The sequence below is a fragment of the Hemiscyllium ocellatum genome, chromosome 8, assembly GCF_020745735.1.
Source record: "Hemiscyllium ocellatum isolate sHemOce1 chromosome 8, sHemOce1.pat.X.cur, whole genome shotgun sequence".
Lineage (NCBI taxonomy): Eukaryota > Metazoa > Chordata > Chondrichthyes > Orectolobiformes > Hemiscylliidae > Hemiscyllium > Hemiscyllium ocellatum.
In genome coordinates, this window is record NC_083408.1 from 113,804,579 (window position 1) to 113,827,102 (window position 22,524).

Genomic DNA, 22,524 nt, shown 5'->3' on the forward strand with positions numbered 1-22,524 from the left:
GGTAGCTCCCTGGGCATCAGTCAAGACTGGTCCCCCACGTATTTGCAACAGGGCCATTTGCTGACAGCGCGTGTGGTGTATGTGCTGTGCACAGGACCGGCATATAGTGCTGGCATTGGCAGCAATGTGTCAGAGAGAAAATGTGCACCCCCTTGATTGCTAACAACAACGACAAGCCGCCTGGTTCTGTGTCAAAGCTAAAGAACACAGCATACACCAGAAAGATGAGCCCTAGGCTCTGGCTGAGGGAGGCAGAGTGCAAGGAGGCAAGATATATGAGGCAGAGATGTTGCAGGCAGGTGCTCAATGCATGAACACTAAGGAAACAGACTGCTTCCTTGGACTGGGGGGAACTGCTGTCTCAGGAGAGCTTGAGTTGGTTAGTATTATATTTACTGGAGTTGAAAAGAATGAGTGGAAATTAATCAAGTCTATCAGGACTAGATAGCATAAATGAAGGAAGGACATTCCTGATAACTGGGGAGTCTGGATTCAGGGGTCACAGTATAAGAATACGGGATAAAACATTTTGGATGGAGATGAGGAGAAATATCTTCACCCAGAGAATGGTGAGCCTGTGGAATTCATTATGACAGAAGGCAGTCAAGACCCAAACATTATATGATTCCAGGAAGAAGTTGGTATTGTACTTGGGACTAAAGGGATCAAAGGATATGATGGAAAGGCAGGAACAGGCTATCGATTTGGATCAAAATCAGGAAATGCTGGAAAAACTCAGCAGGTCTGGCAGCATTTGTTGAGAGAAAGCGGAGTTAACATTTGGGTTCCGGTGACCCTCTGGCAGAACATAGAAGGGTTGAATGGCTTCCTTCTATTCCTATTTTTCATGAGTCTATGAGCTGTCCTGAACTGCAGCCTGGTTTGATCTCTGAGCTAGCTGCTTGATCCTTTATGTATAAGGTGTCTGTGCGGCACTATTTGAATGAAGATTGCACGTGTGCTTCAACATGCAGCTTTGAGATACAGCAATATTGTGCAAGTGCCTCAGAGATTGCTGAGAAGGTGTGGAGAGGCTGTCAGATGCCAGCATCTAGGAAAAGCGGATAGACGCAGTCATTGCCCTGCCAGGGCGAAATGGGTTGGTGGTGGTCGATGTCCAATTTGGAGGTCGAGAGGAGCAAGTATCAAGCTGGAGTCTCCAGATCCTCACTGTGACCTTCCAGTCAGCGGTTATCAGTGTCTAGTCCCTGCCTGATCCATGGTATAATGGGAAGCTGCATATTATTGACATGAGGTATGCAGTTAATGGTGGCAATAACAATCCTCAACATCAGGCCTCTTGCTGATCTCTAGCCAGAATGTCATCTTAACATCCGGAATGTTTTGGAAAATGCAATGAGTTCCTGCTGACATTGAAAATGGCCTCACTGGACTTCTCATTTAATTGTACCAAAGTTGTCACTTGAGACTCTGTAAGATTCTATCCATTGTCAATGAAAAGCACACCCACTTAAGCCAACTGACAAATCTACACTTGATATAACCTGGAGTGCAACATAGCCTGGTAAACCATGGCTGGCGTTAGATGCTGAGTTGACCTGGATGAGGCAAGTTCAAACAGAATATTCTTCTTGCTTATTTTCCAAAGATGAGTCATTAGTAACTGTAACAGAGATTATACCAAACCATCTTGATGAGTGTTAACTGAACATGTGAACATGTTGATTTTATTAATAATGCTGACACTGAGGGTTCAGGAGAGAGTCAACATGGTAACCACCACTCTGACTTAGATATGTATTGTCATTCCTTCAGTGTTAAAATTCTGAAACTCCCTTTCTAATTTGTACTGTGAGTCTGCCGACAGCATGTGGACTTCAAGAAGGCAACTCAGCACCAGCTCCTCTTCAAGGGCAATGAGGAGGGGGCAATAAATGTTTCACAAGTGAGTTTAAGGAAAATAACCTGCTGACACATTTTGAAGTTGTGATGCATACAACTCCAAGGAAGTAATCACCAAGACAGAATGACCAAAGATCCAAATACTGCCAGGAAGAAGCTGCCTGTTTCAGTATCAAAGGCATCGTCCACCAAGGCAATTGGCCTGGTGGACATCTTTAAAATTATGAATGGATTGACACAGTCAGTTTGGAGAGATAGATTCCACTTGAGAGAAATCAAATTTAGAAACTAAGTTAATTCCTAACAAGTCCAATAGGGAAAGTACACATGTTTACTCTGAGTGTGATTAGAATGTGGAGCTTGTTACACAAGAGACAAGTAGCTGACCTGGGTTTTAAAGGAAGCTAGTTGTGTGGGTGGAGATCTTGCAGCTCAGGGATGTTGCAGTCTCAGGTCCCACTCCAGGACCAGATGACCATGGAATGAGTGTTCATGATATCGTGAAATAGACTGAGTATTAACCTGCAAATCTCTCAACACACACCGATGTAACAGCTGGGGAAATTCCTGGTCAGCCACATGATAATAGAAGACTGGCACCTCTACCATTACTATGCATAGCTCCAAGATATGCCATGCTTGTAAAAGTGTACGTGGCCACAGCAACTTGGAATCCTTGTACACTCTGTAGCTTCAGTTGGCCTGAATGATAGCCAATGTGGGTCAGATTGGTGCCAATAGAATAAGGTTGACCCCTTTCAGGCTGGGCTGGATTTGGGACCTATCTCCTCACCCTAACCATGCCAGAAGTCATGGTGCTAGGGGTCAGACTCACTTTGATCAGAAAACTAAAGGTGAACAAAAACAAATCCAATCTAATCTAATTAAGTTGGAGGATGGGACTGAAGCAGGGAGTAAATGAAAGAAGGAGAGACACAAGATAATTTTTAAAAAGTGGGCAGCACGGTGGCACAGTGGTTAGCACTGCTGCCTCACAGCGCCAGAGACCCAGGTTCAATTCTCGCTTCAGGCAACTGTCTGTGTGGAGTTTGCACGTTCTCCCCATGTCTGTGTGGGCTTCCTCCGGGTGCTCCGGTTTCCTCCCACAGTCCAAAAATATGCAGGTCAGGTGAATTGACCATGCTAAATTGCTTGTAGTGTTAGGTGAAGGGTGGGTTGCTCTTCGGAGGGTCGGTGTGGACTTGTTGGGCCGAAGGGCCTGTTTCCACACTGTCAGTAATCTAATCTAATCTAAAAACAGGAATATGACAATACATGAGATAGAAGTCGCTGAGAAGATCAGGGTGAATCCAAAGAGGCTCTTTCAATATATAAATAATGAGAGAGGAAATAGGACCCATTAAAGATCAAAGTGGACATGTATGTGTAGGACTGCAGGAGATGGGTTTACCGTGGAGAAAGACATTAAGAATTGGGAACTTGGGGAAGTTAGTGGTCATATCTTGGGGACAGTCCATATCTCAGTAGAGGAGATGTTGGATATATTAGAATATGTGAAGGTGGATAAATCTCCTAGCCCAGACCAGATATATCCAATAACACTGCAAAAGGCTAGGGAAGAAATTGCTGGGGCCTTGGCTGATATTTTTGCATCATCGTTAGCAACGGGTGAGGTCCTGGAAGACTATAGGGTAACAAATGTTGCGCCTTTATTCAAGAAAGGTTGCAAAGAACCTGAGAACTACAGACCAGTCAGCCTAACATCTGTGGTGGGTACATTACTTGAGAATATTCTGAGGGATAAGATATACATGCATTTGGAAAGACAGGGTTTGATTAGGAATAACCAGCATGGATTTGTGCATGGGAGATCATGCATCTCAAATTTGCTAAGAGTCCTTTGATGAAGTGATCAAAAAGGTTGACGAGGGCAAGGTGGTAGACATAGTCTATATGGATTTCAGTAAGGCCTTTGATAACATTCCACTTAGAATCCCTACAGTGTGGAAACAGGCTATTTGGCCCAACATGTCCACATCAACCTTCCAAAGAGTAACCTTCCCAAACACACTCCCTTACCCCATCACTCTACATTTCCCCTGACTGATGGAGCTAATCTACACATCCCTGAACACCATGGGCAATTTAGCATGGCCGATTCACCTAACTGCACATCTTTGGATTGTGGGAGGAAACCAGAGCACATGGGGAGAATGTGCCAACTCCACACGGACAATTGCCTGAGGCTGAAATTGAACCCTGGCACTATGAGGCACCATGCTAACCACTGAGCCACCGTGCCGCCCTGAGAGGCTGCTCTGGAAGGTTAGATAACATGGAATCGAGGGAGAGCTGGCAAACTGGATACGCGATTAGCTTGATGGTAGGAAGTAGAAGGTAACAGTGGAAGGATGCTTATCAGACTGGAGGCCTGTGAATAGCTAATGGCCTCAGGGGTCAGTGCTGGGGACATTGCTGTTTGTTATCTGTATCAATGATTTGGATGAGATTGTACAAGACATGATACTAAACTAGGTGATGTCATGGACAGTGAGGAAGGTTATCAGAAATTGCAGCAGGACCTAGATTAGCTGGGAAAGTGGGCATCGAAATGGCAAATAGAGTTTAATATAGATGTGTGAGGTTTTGCATTTTGGAAAGTCAGATCAAGGTAGGAGTTTCATGGTGAATGGTAGGGCCTTAAGGAGTGTAGTGAAACAGAGGGACCTTGAGATTCAGGTGCACGCTAACCTGACAGTGGAGTCACTGGTAGACAGGACAGTGAAGGCGGCTTTTGGCACACTGGCCTTCATCAGTCAGGGTGTTGAGTATAGACGTTAGGAAATTATATTGCAGTTATAAAGGACGTTGGTGAGGCCGCACTTGGGAGTACTGTGTTCAGTTTTCATCACCTTGCTATAGGAAGGATGTTAATAAACTGGAAAGAGTGCAGAAGAAATTCATTTAGATGTTGCCTGGACTCGATGGTCTGAGTTATAGGGAGAGGTTGGACAAGCTAGGACTTTGTTCTTTAGAGTGTCGGACACTGGGGGTGGGGGTGGGGAAGGTACCCCATAGAGATGTATAAGATCATGTAAGACATGGATAGGGTGAATGCACTCAGTCTTTTTCCCAGGGGTTGGGGAATCGCGGACTAGAGGGCATTAGTTTAAGGTTAGGGGGGAAAGAATAAAAGGGAACTTGAGGGCAATATCTTTGCACAGAAGGTGGTACACATTTGGAATGAACTGCCAATGGAAGTGGTTGAGGTGGGTACATTAACAACATTTAAAAGGCATTTGGACAAATACATAGATAGGAAAGGATTAGAAGGATATGGACCAAGTGCAGGGTAATGGGGTTAGCATTGACAGACATTTTGGTCAGCATGGACCTGTTTGGGTCAAAGCGCTTGTCACTGTGCTCTATGAGGACTTTATGATTCTATGAGGAACTGCTGGAGAAACTCAGCAGGTCTGGCATCATCTGTGGAGAGAGAAACAGAGTTAACATTTCAGGTCGGGTCACACGTCTTTAGAACTGAATGTGAGTCCATGAGATAAAAGTGTGGAGAGTGATACATTGAAAGGTTGGGATGAGGCAGAGGGAACAGGAGGAGACTCTTTGTGTAACAGAGAGAGTAAACAATGTGGTAATATAGTAAATGTAGGTTACCTAGGCTTCAAAGAGTCTTCAATCAGTTGCCCCATAGTAGGTCAAAGAATACAAAGGTGCTTAGGCAGAAAATCCAGGCTGGCATTTGTTGTGCAGGACTGAGAGACTGCTGACCCTCAGACAAGATACATTAACCTGAGATAGTACCTCCCCTCGCAAGGCAGAGATGAAAGGTCCAGCAACATTTTTTTGAAGAAGAGCAAGGGAAACAGCCCCTAGCCAGTATTTATCCCTCAACCAACAGCATTGAAGCGTATCAACTGGTCACATTCCATATTGTTGCTTGTGTAATATTGCTGTACATCAATCACTTCTGTATAAGGACAGGCGAGACCATGGCCGAATTAATTTCCCAACACAAAAATTTAGACCTGCTTAAAGTATTGGTGATGCCATGTTTGCAGTATTGCGTGCAAGTCTGGTCACCCTACTGTAGGAAGGATATTATTAAACTAGGAAGAGTGCATAGAAGATTTACCAGGATGCTACCTGAACTGGAAGGTCTGGGTTATAAGAAGAGGTTGAACAGGCTGGGATTTCTTTCCCTGTAGCACTGGAGACTGAGGGGTGACCTGATAGAGGTCTATAAAATCATAAAAGGCATAGATACAGTAGATTGCCAACAGCTTGACCCTACAGTAGGGAAGTCTAAAATTATAGGGCATAGGTTTAAGTTGAGAGGAGAGAGGGTCCAGAGAAGCAAATTGTTCACACAGTGGGCAGTGAGTGTCTGGAATGGGATGGCAGAGGTAATAGTGGAGGTGAGTACAATTTTGTCATTTAAAAAAATATTTGAACAGGTATATGGATGGGCTAGGTGTGGAGGGATATGGACCAAACACAAGCCAATGGGACTACATTAATTGTAAAAACTGGGTGGCATGGACAAGTTGGTCCAAAGGGCCTGTTTCCATGCTGTAAGCCTCTGTAACTGAATGCTTGGAAGTAAAGCAGTTAGAGAGTTAGTACCTCCCTGCTTTGCTGTAATTATTTCATCTGAGCTGTTGTCAGGCTAATTTTAACGCTGTCTGTCATATGTCTGTGCACTGTAGTTACTCAAAATTTGACATTGTGTCCACACCATTTCAGTGGAGAATTAGCTTATGTTGGTACTGTCAAATCAAAGGAGAGTACAGCCTGTTAATCATGGAACAAAACTCTTTTCACAATGACTCCAAGGAGCTGTTGTCATTACTGTGGAGACCTTTCTAGTTCCGATTACCAAGTTACAGGTTACGGCTGAATGCAGATCCTGCCAGCTCCCTTCTGAAACATGTTCAGCTCATCTTGAAACTGTGCCTCACACCAGGAAACAATCAGCTCAACCAGTACCTTTACATCCGCTGTTTGACCTTAAGAAGGCTTTTGTCAGTTTTACTAACTATGTAGTCACTAAGCTTAGTGCTAACTAGCAGTTGGTTAGTCATCACCAGGCCAGCTCGTGAGTACAAAACAAGTCTTGTTTTAAATGTCTTGGTGCTACTTGAATGCAGGGGCTGTTGTCACCAAACAGTTTTGGTGATAAATTTATTTATTGTCCAGTGCTACCTCAGAATAAATCCAACATTTATTGAGTGTGTTGAGCTAGTGTGACAAAAGTCCTATCACTCCAAAAATGCAAGATGATGCATGTCTTTTGGGCTTCTCATTCAATAGGATGATTATTTTGAAACAAATAACACAAATCACACTAGGAACTGCTTTCCTTTTGGCTTTTGTTAAATCATCCTGTTTAGAGATATTATTACACATCTCTGGAGCAGGTGCAAGTTAAACTCAGGCCTCTCGGTCCAAAGGTAAGGACACTACAACCATGCCAGAAGAACCCCACTGCTCTGCTCTTTAAACTAAGGAGAAGAGACAGAGAGAGCTGTTTAGGTAAAAGAGAAGGGTGTTTAACCTCAAAAAGTTTCCCATTGCCTGAAATAATACAAGATCACAATATGGCTGCAAGGTCATTGGCCTGATTTACTTTATTCATCTGACAAGATTGTAATACTCAGTACAGGAAATGATTCCAGAGTTTTTCCACTGCTCTAGTAGTTTATTTCACATCTTCTAAATGCTTACTATTTTATGATGTATCATCTCTAGATATCAATCCAGAGTCATCACTTTAAGAGCATAGAATGTAGGAGCAGAATTAGACCATAACACATAGGAGCAGAAATTAGGCCGTTCAGCCCATCGAGTCTGCTCCACCATTCAATCATGGCTGATAAGTTTCTCAACTCCATTCTGCTTTCCCCCCATAACCCTTGATCCCCTTGACAATTAAGAATCTATTTATTTCAGTCTTAAATACAGTCAATGACCTGGCCTCCATAGCCTTCTGTGACAATGAATTCCATAGATTCCCCACTCTCTGGCTGAAGAAGTTTCTCCTTTTCCCGTTCTGAAAGGTTTTCCCTTTACTCTAAGGCTGTGCCCTCAGGCCCTAATCTCTCCTACCAATGGAAACATCTTCCCAATGTCCACTCTGTCCAGGCCATTCAGTATTTTCTTTGTTTCAATTAGATCCCCCCCATCCTTCTAAACTCCATCGAGTATGGACCCAGAGCCCTCAAACATTCCTCATATGTTAAGCTTTTAATTCCTGGAACCATTCTCGTGAACTTTCTCTGAACACGCTCCAGGGCCAGTACATCCTTCCTGAGATATAGGCCCCAAAACTGCGCACAATATTCCAAATGTGGTCTGACCAGAGCCTTACAGAGCCTCAGAAGTACATCCCTGCTTTTATATTCAATTCCTCTCAAAATAAATGCCATCATTGCATTTTCCTTCCTAACCACTGACTCAACCTGCAAGTTTACCCTGAGAAAATTCTGGACTAGAACTCTAAAGTCTCATTGCACATCAGATTTTTGAATTTTCTCCCCATTTAGAAAATACTCCATGCCTCCATTCTTCCTACCAAAGTGCATAACCTCACACTTTCCCACATTGTACTCCAGCTGCCACTTCTTTGCCCATTCTCCTGACCTGCCCAAATCTTGCTGCAGCCTCCCCACCTCCTCAATGCTACCTGTCCCTCTCTCTATCTTTATATCATCTGCGAACTTAGTCAGAGTTCCCTTAGTTTCTTCATCGAGATGGTTAATGTATAAAGTAAAAAGTTGTGGTCCTAACACTGAGCCTTGTGGAACACTACTTATCACCAGCTGCCATCCTGAGAAGGATCCTTTTATCCTCACTCTCTGCTTTCTGCCAGACAGCCAAGTTTCTATCTATGCTAACACCTTACCTCTAACACCATAGGCCCTTACCTCACTCAGTAGTCCCCTGTACCGCACCTTGTCAAAGGCCTTCTTGAAGTCCAGTTAGACAATATCCATTGGCTCTCCTTGGTCTAACCTGGTTGTTACTTCCTCAAACAATTCAAACAGATTTGTCAGGCATGACCTCCCCCTGATGAAACCATGTTGACTTTGCCCAATTTTGCCATCCACTTCCAAATATTCAGAGATCCCATCCTTCACAATGGGATTACAGGATCTTACCCATGACCAATCAGTCTGTAATTTTCCATCTTTGCCTTACTCCATTTTTAAAAACATGTTAATGATTTTACAGTCCTCTAGGACTGTCTCTGATTGCAGTGATCCCTGAAAGATCATCAGGGATGCCTCTACTATCTCTTCAGCTATCTCCCTTAGAACCCTGGGGTGTAGACCATCTAGTCCAGGTGATTTATCTACCTTCAGGCTATTCTGTTTTCCTAGCACTTCTCCTTGGTAATGACCACCATACTTTGCTCTAACTCTTGACTCTCTTGAAGGTTTGGGAAATTACTCGTGTCTTCCACTGTGAAGACTGATGCAAAGTAATTATTCAGTTCCTCAGCCATTTCTTTGTTTCCCACTATCTCTCCAGTGTCATTTTCCCAATGTCCACTTTTGCGTCTCTTTGGCTCTTTATATATCAAAAGAAAGTCTTAAAGTCTTCTTTTATATTACTGGCTACCTTACGCTCATATTTAATCTTCTCCCTCCTTATTTTGCTTTTTGTAGCCCTTCGTTGGTCTTTGTAAGCTTCCCAATCCTCTGGTTTCCCACTGCCCTTCACTACTTTACGTGCTTTCTCTTTTGCTTTTATGCTGTCCTTGACTTCCCTAGTCAGCCATGGTTGCCTCATCCTCCCTGTACCATGCTTTTTTTTCCCCTTGGGATGAATCTCTGCTGTGTCTCCTGAATTACTCCCAGAAATTCCAGCCATTGCTGTTCCATTGTCTCTCCTGCTAGGCCCCTCTTCCAGTCAGTTCTACCCAGCTCCTCCCTAATGTCTCTGTAGTTGCCTTTATTCAGCTGTAATACCGTTACCTCTGACTCTGTCTTCTCCCTCTCAAAATGCAGTGTAAATTCAATCATATTATAATCACTGCCTCCTAAGCGTTCCTTCACCTTAAGCTCCTTTATCAAGTCTGCCTCATTGCACAACATTAAATCCAGTATTGCCTGGTCCTGAGTGGGCTCCACCACAAGCTGCTCCGAAAAGCCATCTCATAGACATTCCACAAATTCCTTTTCTTGTGAATCACTACCAACCCGATTCTCCCAGTCCACCTGCATATTGAATCCCCCATGATCACTGTAATTTTGCCTTTCCTATGCATCCTTTCTACCTTCTGGTGTACCTTGTGCCCCAGCTCCTGATTACTGTTTGGAGGCCTATACATAATTCCAACTATGGGTAAAAAAAACCTTTGTGGTTCCTCAATTCTACCCAAACACATTCCACACAATCTGAACCTACTTTGTTTCTTACTATTAATTTAATTTCATTTCTTACTAATAAGTCAACCCTACCCCCTCTGCCCACCTACTTATCTTTTCGATAGGATGTATATCCATGAATGTTCAGCTCCCAGTCCTGATCCCCTTGCATCCATGTCTCCATAATGCCCACCACGTCATACCTGCCAATTTTGATCTGCGCCACAAGCTCATTTACCTTAGTCCTTATACTGCGCGCATTCAGATATAACACCTTCAGTCCTGTATTAACCACCCCTCCTCTCATTGTCATTCGTTCATCCAGTGTGTTTGAATTGGAGATGTTGGTGTTGGACTGGGGTGTACAACATTGAAAATCACACAATTCCAGGTTATAGTCCTAAGGTTTAATTGGAAGCACTAGCTTTTGGAATGCTGCTCCTTCATCATACAACCACCTGATGAAGGAGAGGCGCTCCAAAAGCTAGTGTGCTTCCAATTAGACCTGTTGGAGTATAACCTGGTGTTGTGTGATTTTTAACAGTGTGCTTGAGGTTTGATTGCTATGTGCTCTGTCCTATTTATGTCTGTGCTAGAGATTTTAATAACCTCTCCTGAGTTCTGCACGCTTACCTCCTCCTTTAATTCAAGTTTTCTAATTTCCCCTATAACTGAACCGTTCCCCCCACCATTCCCACCTTACCCACCCACCCGCCACATTTCCCAATCTATTTAGTTTAAAGCCCAACCTACAGCCCTGGTTATGTGATTTGCTGGGACTGTGGTTACTGGGACCGTTCAGTTGAAGACCTCCCCACTGGAACTGATCCCTTCTTCCCCAGTACTGGTGCCAAGGTCCCACGAATTTGAACCCATTTCTCCCTCACGAATCTCTGAGCCATGCATTTACCTGCTAAATCTTATTGACCTTGTGCCAATTAGCTCGTGGCTCAATTAGTAATCCAGAGATTATTCCCTTTTTGGTTCTGCTTTTTAATTTAGCTCTTAGCTGTTCATGCTCCCAGCGCAGACCCACTGCTCTAGTTTTATCTATGTCGTTGGTAACTATATGACCATGAGGACCGGATCGTTAGCTTCCCACTCCAGGTTCCTCTGCAACCCAGATGAGGTATCCTGAACCTGAGCACCAGGCAGGTACTTCGGGACCTTTGGGACTCTCACCTGTAACACAGAACAGCCATTTGGCCGATCAGGTCTGCTCTACCATTTGATCATGACTTTGTCAAGTTTGTTTTCTGTGTCTCCTCATGCTTGATTAGAAAATATGTAAGACAGTGCTACTAATAAATTCCCTTGGGAATTCAGGAGAAATTGTGTGGAGGTGGGAAACACACAGCAGGTCAAGCAGGAAAGTCAATGTTTCAAGGTGGGACCTGTCATCAGGACTGCTTTTCCCAGTTTCACACTTTCTCAGCTCTGACTTTCCAGCGTCTGCAGTCTTCACTATCTCCAATTTAGGAGAACAGCCTTTACCCAGAAAGTAGTGTGAATGTGTAATCAGCTACCCTGTGGATCCATCAAGGTGAAGTGTATAAATACATTTAGTTGAAGTTCCTATATATATGAGGAAGAATAGATTGAAACGGTGAAATTAAGATGGTTGTGACAAGTTTTATGTTGACCAGAAACACCAGAGTTGGCTGGACTGATGTAATTCCATGGTGTAAATTCTATGTAAAGACAGACTTTGAGGAATCACTGTGTATATAACAGGCCTGCTAGCTCATCTTTTTTATATGTCACTTATTGGCTTTGAGAGTATTTTCCAACCATGAGGAACACCTCATTACTCAGTCTGCTTGAACACACCATGCTGTGTCTGATCTTCTAAACCCACGACACTCTGTGAACCATCAAGAGATTTCCCTGCCATTTATTCAGAGTGACAGCCAAATCATTAAATATTAAGTTTTCTTCTCATTAAATATTAAACCTCGTTCCCCTGCAGGGTCATGTCCTTTTTGTAATTTGTTCCTGGAGTGTGGGTGGCATCTCATTAAGGCTCCTCTGGCAGCACCTCCCAAACCTGTGACCTCTCCTACCCAATAGGACAAGGACAGCAGATCCGCGGGAACACCACCAACTGTGAATTCCCCTCTGAGCCACTCACCATCCTGATGTCACCATTGCTTCACTGTCACTGGGTCAGAATCTGGGAATTCCATGTAGTGACTGCATGTTGATATGCCCAAACCACATTGTTTGAAGAAAAGCAGTTATATACAGGATACTTATTCCCGAAACATCGATTCTCCTACTCTTTGGATGCTGCCCGACCTGCTGCGCTTTTCCAGCAACACATTTGTCAGCTCATATACAGGATACTGCCTGGTTGCTGAATCATAATACGGTTAAGGAGAATCCAGTGGGTTTTTATAAATACATTGGACAAAAGGATAAGCAGGAAGAGAATAGGGCCCTACAAATGCCAGGCATTGTCTATCACCAATAAAAAAAATCAAATCACTGCCCCTTTATATTCAATGGTGTTACCTTCACTTAAATTGCCCCCAGTCTCTCACCTCCCCCACCCCCCCCCCCCCCCCCACTGGCAACACCTTTGAGGTTACCATTGACCAGAAACTCAACGGAGTGTGACAGAGTACTCCTCATGTGCATTGATGGGTGCAGCTCTAACTCAGAGCTTGTCACCATCCAAAACAAAGCAGCCCACTTGATTGGCACCACATCCACAAACATCCACTCCCTCCACCACTGTTGCCCTGTAGCAGCAGTGTGTACCATCTACAAGATGCACTGCAGAAACTCACCAAACATCCTCAGACAGCACCTTCCAAACCTACAGCCACTTCCATCAAGGACAAGAGGCAGCAGATAAATGGAATGCCACCCCCTACACGTTCCCCTCTGAGCCAATCATCAATCTAACTTGGAAAAATATCACCACTCCTCCAGTGTCACTGGGTGAAAATCCTGGAATTCCCTCCCTAAGAGCATTGTGGGCTAATCTACAGCAGAGGTTCAGGAAGGCAGCTCACCCTCACCTTCACAAGATGCAACTAGGGATAGGAAATGAATGCCAGCCCAGTGAGTAGTGCCCATGGCCCACAAGTGATTAAACAAAAGATCCCTGTCTACAACATCAGAGCATTCCTTTCCACAAACTTCTCTGTTACTTCATCAACAAATGCAATTTGATAGAACAGAAGAATATAAGAACTAGGAACAGGTGTAGGCGATCCTGCCCTGAGCCTGCTCCACCATTCAATACGATCGTGGCTGATCTTTTCGTGGACTCAGCTCCACTTAATCACCCTCTCACCATATCCCTTGATTTCTTTTATTGTTCAAAAAAAACTACCTTAGCTTTAAAAACTGAAGTTTACTGAAGTCGTGTAAACTACTTCCCTGGGCAAGGAATTCCACAGATTCACAAATCTTTGGGTGAAGAAGTTCTTTCTCAATTCAGTCCTAACTCTGCTCCCCCTTATTTTGAAGGCATATCTATTCCCTTCATAATTTTATATATTTCTATAAGGTCCTCCCTCATTCTTCTAAATTCCAATGATCCCAGTTTACTCAGTCTCTCCTCACAAGCCAACTCCCTCAACTCCGGAACCAACCTAGCGAACCTCCTCTGCACCCCCTCCAGTGTCAGTCCATCCTTTCTCAAGTAAGGAGACCAAAACTGCACACAGTATTCCAGGTGTGGCCTCACCAGCACCCTGTATAGCTGCAACATAACCTCTCTGGTTTTAAACTCAATCCCTTTAGCAATTGAGGATAAAATTCCATTTGCCTTCCTAATTACTGGTTGTACCTGCAGACAAACCCTCTGTGATTCATATGCAAGGACACCCAGGTCCCTCTGCATAGCAGCATACTGAAACTTTTTACCATTCAAGTAATAATCCTTTTTACTGTTACTCTTACCAAAATGGATGACTTCACATTTATTATGTGAACGAGCTGGTGTTGGACTGGGGTGTGCAAAGTTAAAAATTACACAAAACCAGGTTATAGTCCAACAGTTGTATTTGGAAGCACTAGTTTTCGGAGGGCTAACGAAGGAGTAGCACTATGAAAGTTAGTGCTCTAAAGTAAATGTGTTAGACTATAACTGATACTGTGTGATTTTTAACTTTCATATTTATTAACATTGTATTCCGTCTGCCAGACCTTTGCTGAGTCGCTTAAGGTATCTGTGTTCCTCTGCAAAGTTTCACAGTCCTCTGCACACTTTGCTCTACCACTCATCTTAGTGTCATCTGCAAACTATGACACACTACACGTGGTCCCCAACTCCAAATCATCTACATAAGTTGTGAACAGGCCAAGCAGGATCTGCCTTCAGGTAAGTACTGGCTCTCCTGAATTAACTCAAATGTCACCAAGTGCCTGTTAATGTTCTTTTTCCTAATTAAAGATTCTAGAATGTAGCCTGTGTGTGCTGATAGACTTGTGGTCCATAAATACTGGGCTTTCTTCACATTAGGAGGGTCACAGTTGTCATTTCCTACTCTTTTAGCATCTTCCTGATATCGACAGAAGATTGAAACATTAAAGCAATCTCTCCCACTATCTCTACCCCCATTCCATTAGCAACCTTAATCTTGATGGTAATGTCAGTTAGTCTACACTTTCCTGGGTGTAAGTGCAGCTAGTTTCACAAGGAAAATATCAGGATGGAGATATCTTGGCAGCAATGGAGGATCACAGATAACAATTACCTTCCTGAAATATTTATAATACTGTTTTATAACTCGTGTTCAATTATTAATTCTTCAACAGAATCAAAATTGAATCATTGGAATTTAAAGTTCCACAATGATGAAAATATTTTTTGAACAAGAAACTGCACTAAAGGATAATGTCTCTCTACATACTTGGCAAAATATGGATGAAGTGGAAAGATAACAGTTTTTTTTCAACAGAATGAACATATGGTGCGAAAGTTACAACAGAAGCTGAGAATAGAAACATTTACTAATTGCAAATGAAAACATAGTCATTGCGATATTGTTTCTGTCTTCACCATAGAGGATACAAAAACATTGTAAATGAGAAGGGAGAAGGAAGGAATCATCAGGTACACATCAATTCTGGGGGTGATGATTGCTAGAAATCTCTCCTGATGAAGGACTTTTGCCTGAAATATCCATTTTCTTGCTCCTTGGATGCTGCCTGACCTGCTGTGCTTTTCCAGCACCACTCTAATCTTGACTCTGATCTCCAGCATTTGTAGTATTCACTTTTGCCTAGCAGTCCTCCTGGCCCACCCATGTCGATGTGACAGCCAAGAAAGCACAACAACTTCTCTTCTTCGTCAGGAAGTTAAAGAATTTCAGCACGTCCACAAGGACTCTCACCAATTCTTATAGATGCATCATAGAAAGCATCCTATCTGGATGGGTCACAGCGTGGTATGGGAACTGCTTTTCCCAAGACAACAAGAAACTACAGAGAGTTATGAACGCAACCCAGTCCATCAGGCAAAACAGCCTTCCAACCACTGACTCCACCTATATTTCCCACTGCCTTAGGAAAGCAACCAATATCATCATTCATCTGCACACCCACCAATGTCACTTATTTTATCCATTGCTCCCAATGCAGTTTCTTCTGCACTTGGGGAGACTGGACGCTTCCTCGCAGAGCACTTCAGGGAACATCTCCGGGACACCCGCACCAATCAACCCCACCGCCCTGTGGCCCAACATTTCAACCTCCCCTCCCACTCTGCTGAGGACATGCAGGTCATGGGCCTCTTCCACCTCCGCTCCCTCACCACCCGATGCCTGGAGGAAGACGCCCCATCTTCCGCCTCAGAACACTTCATCCCTAGGGCATCAATGTGGACTTCACCAGTTTCCTCATTTCCCCTCCCCCCAGCTTACACCAGTTTCAACCTTCCAGCTCGGCACTATCCCCATGACCTGTCCTGCCTGCCAATCTCCCTTCCCACCTATCCACTCCACCCTCCCCCTGACCTATCACCTCCATCCCCATCCCCATTTACCTCTTGTACTCTTTGCTACCTTCCCCCACCCTTTTCTCTGACCTATCACCTCCATTCCCACCCCCTTCACCTCTTGTCCTCTATGCTACCTTCTCCCCAGCCCCACCCCCCTCCCATTTATCTCTCCACCCTGGAGGCTCCCTGACTGTATCCCTGATGAAGGCCTTTTGCCCAAAACATCGATTTTCCTGCTCCTCGGATGCTGCATGACTTGCTGTGCTTTTCCAGCACCACTCTGATCTCAACATCATCAAAGAGCCCTCTCACCCCAGTTATACTCTCTTCCATCCCCTTCCTTCAGGCAGCGGATATAAAGCTTTGAATACACATGCGAACAGATTCATGAACAGCTTCTTCACTGTCAGTATTAGACTTCTGAATGGACCTCTCAAACATTAATGTTGATCTCTCTCTGCACATTCTCTGTGGATGTAACACTGTATTCTGCACTGTGTTCTGCTACCCTGATGCACTTTGTATGGCACAATCTGCTCGTATAGCACGCAAAACAACACGTTTCAGTGTACTTCAATCCATGTGAGAATTATCAATCAACCAGTCAAACAATTACTAAGCAAACTGATGGAGCTGGGGACTGACAAGTTTCCAGACCCAGATGAACTTGAACCAAGGATCTTAAAAGTGGTGGCTGATGATGTAATAGATAAGTTTGTGCTATTTTTCTAAAATTGTCTTGATTCAGGAAACGTTTCATCAGACTGGAAAGGAGCAAATATAACTTACGTACTCAAGAAGGAATTGGAGGCAGTAAACAGGAAATTCTTACCAGTTGCTGGGTGTCTGTCAGATGGAAGATGTTAGAATTGAAAATTAAGGATGTTATAGCTGGGCACTTAGATAAACTCAAGGTAATTGGAGAAGTAGGCGTGGTTTTGTGAAAGGAAATTCATGTTTAACCAATTTATTGGATTTCTTTGAAGAAAAATATGTGCTGTGGATAAAGGGGAGCCCATTGATTTGATTTCCAGAAGACATTTCACAAGGTGTCACATTAAAGATTCTTAAAGTTGGAGTTTATGATATATGGGGGTAATATATCAATATGGAGAGTAGATTGGCAGCCCAAAAGGAAAAAGCGACTATGGAGAAATAGATATTTTTGCCCAGAAATTGACAGGTGGAGTCGCACGGTACAGGGCTGTCAACATTTTAACAATTAATATCAATGACATATGTGAAGGAAGTGAAGACATAGTAACTAAAATTGTAAGTGACACAAAGATAAGAGGGAAACGATGTTATGACGAAGTCACAAGGATCAAGATGAACATTTGAGTGAGAGGGCAAAGGAGAATGTGGAGCGATGTGAAGTTGTTCACTTTGCCAGGAAGCATGGAAAAGCAGAGTATTACTTAAAAAGAAAATGACAGCAGAGTTCCACCGTGCAGAGGAATGTAGGAATTCAAGTGCATGAGCCGCAAAACATTGGTATACAGGTCTAGCAAGTAATTAAAAAGGTTATGGAATGCTGTCTTTATTATGATGAGACTTGGGATGGAAGGTTACAGTCGTAGGAAGAGGCTGAATAGGCTGGGGCATTGGAGCATTAGAGACTGAGAAGTGATCTTGTAAGGCATAGGTTTAAGGTGAGAGGGGAAAGATTTAAAAGGGAGCTAAGGGGCAACTTTTTCACACTGAGGGTCATGCTTGTATGGAATGAGCTGCCAGAGGAGGTGGTGGAGACTGGTACAATCACAGCATTCAAGAGGTATCTGGATAGGTATATGAATAGAAAGAGTTTAGAGGGAGATGGGCCAAATTCTGTTGAATGGGACTAGATTAATTTACGTATCTGGTCGACATGGATAATTTGGACCAAAGGGTCTGTTTCCAAGCTGTCCAGTTCTATGACTCTATAAATTGAACACTGAATTAAAAAGGTTATGTTTCATTTACATATAACATTGATGAGACCACATCTCAAACACATATGTTTTGGTCTCCTTATTTAAGGAAGGATATAAGTGGTTTGGAGGGCAGGGTGAGGAGGTGGTTTATGAGATTGACATCACAAACGTGCATTTGTTTTATGAGAAAGGGTTAGATGAGCTGGGCATGTATCCACTATTGTACAGAAGAGTGTATGATGACTTGATTAAAGTATAAAAGGTTCTGAATGGTCTTGATGAGTTAGACATGGAAAAGACATTTCCTCTTGTGGGAGAGTCCAGAGTTAGAGCACTATTTGAAAATTAAAGATTGCAGTTTTACGACAGAGATGAGGAGAATGTTTACCTCGAAGAAGGGGTTGTGTGGATTTGGAACTTCCTGCCTCAGATAGATTTTTGTTAGAGTGGGCAATCAATGGTTATTAGAGTTAAGTAGAAATGTGAAACTGAAAAATCAAATAAATAAGCCATGATCTTACTGAATGATGGAGCAGATTTGGGTGGCTGAATAGATTATTTCTGCTCCTAGTTTACACCGATTCCAGACAGTTCATGCAATATACAGCAAGTATTAGGATGGTCAGTCCTATTCCACAGACAATGGGGGGGTAATTTTGTCTCTAAAACACACTTTCACACCTCTCCCCACTGAAGCCGCTGTGAGTTAAAAACAGAGAGAAAGGTCAAAGAAGCTGTTATATACAGTATTGTCACCTATTTTCCACTCCACAGAGTCAGATTTAGCCCCAGTCTGGGACATTCAGTTCTGTATAGTTACTTGTTCCAGTATGGCCTTCACTCAAGGTTACTCCTACGCTTTGTATAAAAATAGCTCGTTTTGCACTTAATTAGCAGCCTGTCAATGACAGGAATCTGAAACATCTCCTGACTGGCAAATGGGATCACAATCTAAGGGCTTCACTATGAGATCCCCACAGATGCGGAGGGAGGGATGGGAGATAAAACGCCAGCCATCTCCCTATCTTATCACATGAAGCCTTTTCCATTCACTGAGATGATTAGTGTCTACTTAATGGGATTAATCTCCAGATAAACTGCACCTGTCTAACCTCATTTAGAAAGGTTGCATTTCCAGTGACAATCCTGTCCAATTTGAAGTCTTTATGTTGAGACAGTTGCTGTCAAAGCTGCTCGTGCCCCTGAAATTCTGAACATGTTGATTAATGACAATCTTGTTTTCAACTGGGCTCTGCTGGCTAAAAATAGACCCTGTTAGCATTGCCTTGTTGTAAGCAAACCACAAGGAAACACAGCTCGCGCAACCCAGAGAGTAACTCTGTGAATCAATAACACAGACAGTTTCACTGTTCAACACCTAACTGCTTCCAGATAGGGAAACAAGTAGGCACAGAGAAACTGAACAGTGATGTCCCAGCTCCACACCAAGGACTGAGCCCAGATGGCTTCTGAATTCAAAAATAAAATGAATATCAAATAAGGGAGCAGTGATAAGCCTGATAGTAAACTCTTATTGTAGGGTGCTAACTGTCAAGTGTTAGTCACATGGTTTAAATGGCCTGACGTCATCCCTAATAAAGGAGAGTGGAATTGGTCCCATGGGAGGACTTTATTAAAGTAGCATTAAGGACAGATCACTAGTTTCAGCAAATGCATGCACTGTTATTGATCGACTCTTCTGACTCACTTCCTCACCAAAAATGTCAGGCCTATCTTCACCCTATCCCCATTTTTCTCAAATATCACCTCTCATTAAATTCAAGATTGATTTTTTTTCTTAAGGTGGTCGCAGAGTTGGTGGGTGGGGTGGTGGTGTTGAGGCCAGAGTTCATCTGCACCCCTGTCGGCATTCTTCCTCCTTTTATTCACTTTTGCGCTTCTTTTTTTTTCATTTTCTCTTTATTTTCTTTTAAGCCAGAAGCAGGTGAAGGAGGAGGCCTCCAATGGCAGCAGCAGCAACACCAGTCTGAACCAGACATGGCCACACTCCAGTCTGGGGTCTCCCGGTGAACAAGGGCCAAGTCCCGGCCTGACTCCCAGGGCCCAGACCTTTAAGCTCGGCCGAGACTACACAGCTGCAGCTAGGCCCGGATGCTTGAAGGAAGTGAAATGCAGTCTCATCCCAGCATGGAGGTCTCGTCCCATTGTGGTGGTCTTCTTCATCTTTGGCATCCAGGTATTCCAACTGCCTGGCAGACAGTCCCTCCAGGAGTGGGGGTCTCGCCCGAGAATGGCGGTCTTCTTCGGTGGAGGCTTCCAGCCTAGTATTCAGCGACCCCAGCTGCATCTTCAGGATATTCCATCGTTCCTTAATCAGCTTTCCCCCCTCCCAGGAGCTGTTAGCTGATATGTAATGAATTTTCTTAATTTTACCTTTCTTTATAATGTCTGACTTCTGTCACTGATGTAGGCGCTTGGAGGGGTGGCTTATAAAACCTTTCACCGTATTTTCAGGTAAAAATATATGTCACAATAAATTGCAATTCTATTCTATAGTTCAGTAGTCAGTGCTTCTCTTCATCAACAGCAGAAAGAGAATGATTGTTGCTAAGGAGGAGTATAGAGATTGTTAGCATCAGGAATCTTTCTGAATATGGAACTTCCTGTTGGGGGCTGGGGGTAGAAGGTAAATTATATCACTGTCCCTTGGCTATCATCTGGTCAAAATCCGGGGCGCTTTTCTGAACAGCACTATGTGTCACTACACCCCTTAGGACTTCAGAGGTTCGAGAAGGCAGCATATCACCACTCTTTCAATGGCAAACTAGTCAGAGCAATAAATGCTGGGTCCAGTTACTGATACTCCCAACCGATGAATGATATTTATGCTACAAATTCCTTAGAGCAATTGTGGAAAGTTGTCTCTTGACACTGCAAAGTTACCCAACGTGTAACCTTTGGAAATGTAGGGATCAGACAAACTGGGCAGCCTGATGGCTCAGTGGTTAGCACTGCTACCTCACAGCGCTAGGGACCCAGGTTTGATTCCAGTCCCGGGCAACTGTCCGTGTGGAGTTTGCATGTTCTCCCCGTGTCTGCGTGGTCTTCGATCAGGTGTTCCGGTTTCCTCCCACAGTCGAAAGATGTGCAGATCAGGGTGGATTAGCCAAGCTAAATTGCCCATAATGTTCAGGGATGTGCAGGCTAGGTGGGTTCACCATGGGAAATGCAGGATTACGTGTATGTGGTGGGTTTGGATAGGAAGCACTTCGGAGGGTTGGCGTGGACTCGAATGGCCTGGTTCCATGTTGTAGGGATTCTATGATTCCACATAGAGTTGAAGGATTCTGAGCCAGTGTCAGCGGAACTGGACTATCTACCAAGGTGGCTGTGTGAATAGAAATGTATCATTGAAGTAGGAGGTTCAGTGATACATAGTCACTGGAAGATGGCGTCAATGGGTTTATACTGAGAACAAAGCCCCTATTTCATTAAGTAGTTTATTTTTCAAAAGGAATGGAACAGTAAAGGGTGTTTGGAGTCAAAAGATATCGACATTGAAGGGTGCATTCAGAACTAGTCACAGCATCAGGATTATGAATTATTTAGCTCTGAGATAAGAAGAAACTCAGAGGCTTGCAAACCTTTGAACCTCTATACACCAGAGAGTTGTGGATGCTTCATTGGTTCCTTTTCATTTGGAACTGAGATTGATAAATTTTATTCTGTAGGGAAATCAGGGACAACAACTTCTACTGTCACAATGTGTGTCGTGTGCAATAAAAAACACTGATCTTTAGTTTTCATCAGCTGATATACTGCCTTGGTTTTTTTTAAAACAACTCAATCTGCAAAGTTACCATTTTAAAAATGGCCATAGAGGTCACCTGACTAACAAGTTGGCCAAGTCTTGCGAAGTCTCAGAATTTGAGTTTATGGACACATGCAGCTGCAGCTGCCCAACAGAATCTCACATTTAAATTCCCAGAAAAAAATCACAACACAAATTGGCAAGGACAATGTCGACACAAACTCTCTTTGCAAAGAGGGTGCTAAGTACCCCCTTCTGTCTCAATGACACCATGACAGCTTTGACAATGGGAGAGAGAAGTCACCATTGTGCACCAATAGCCACCTGTCACATGATTGAAGCCCCACTTGGAAACAACGAGCAGTATAAACGGAAACAAAAATTTCAGGAAAAGCTCAGCAGATCTGGCAGCATCTGTGGAGAGAAATCAGAGTTAACATTTTGTTTTGAGTGACCCTTCCTCAGAACTTGTCACTGGACCTGAAACGTTAACTCTAATTTCTCTCCACAGATACTGCCAAACCTGCTGAGTTTTTCTTGCAATTTCTGCTTTATTTCTGATTTACAGCATCTGTAATTCTTTCAATTTTTAACTAGCATTATGGGTTTGTCTGTTTGTAGTGTGCTTGCGTGTTTGTGCATGTCAATGGACTCAGGACAGGTTTTGCC